This window comes from Arachis ipaensis, chromosome B05 (assembly GCF_000816755.2).
Source record: "Arachis ipaensis cultivar K30076 chromosome B05, Araip1.1, whole genome shotgun sequence".
In the NCBI taxonomy this organism is placed as follows: Eukaryota; Viridiplantae; Streptophyta; class Magnoliopsida; order Fabales; family Fabaceae; genus Arachis; species Arachis ipaensis.
In genome coordinates, this window is record NC_029789.2 from 148,702,550 (window position 1) to 148,702,799 (window position 250).

A 250-nucleotide genomic window follows, 5' to 3' on the forward strand; every position below is an offset into this window, starting at 1 on the left:
CTAATTAATTAGGGCTTAATATTACATTAATCGTTCCCACCAGAATATTTTATAGTAGTATAGTATGGCATGACCTAAGCAATTGCCATTAGAATATAAATAAATTGTTACACATTGAAAATTGATATAAACATTATGGCTCCAAATTGTAACGTGAATATTTAGGAAAAAACTATGCGTGCATTTGAGTTAAATAATTTTATTTTTTTATGTCACAAAGAAAAAGAATTAAATTCATAATAGATTTTTG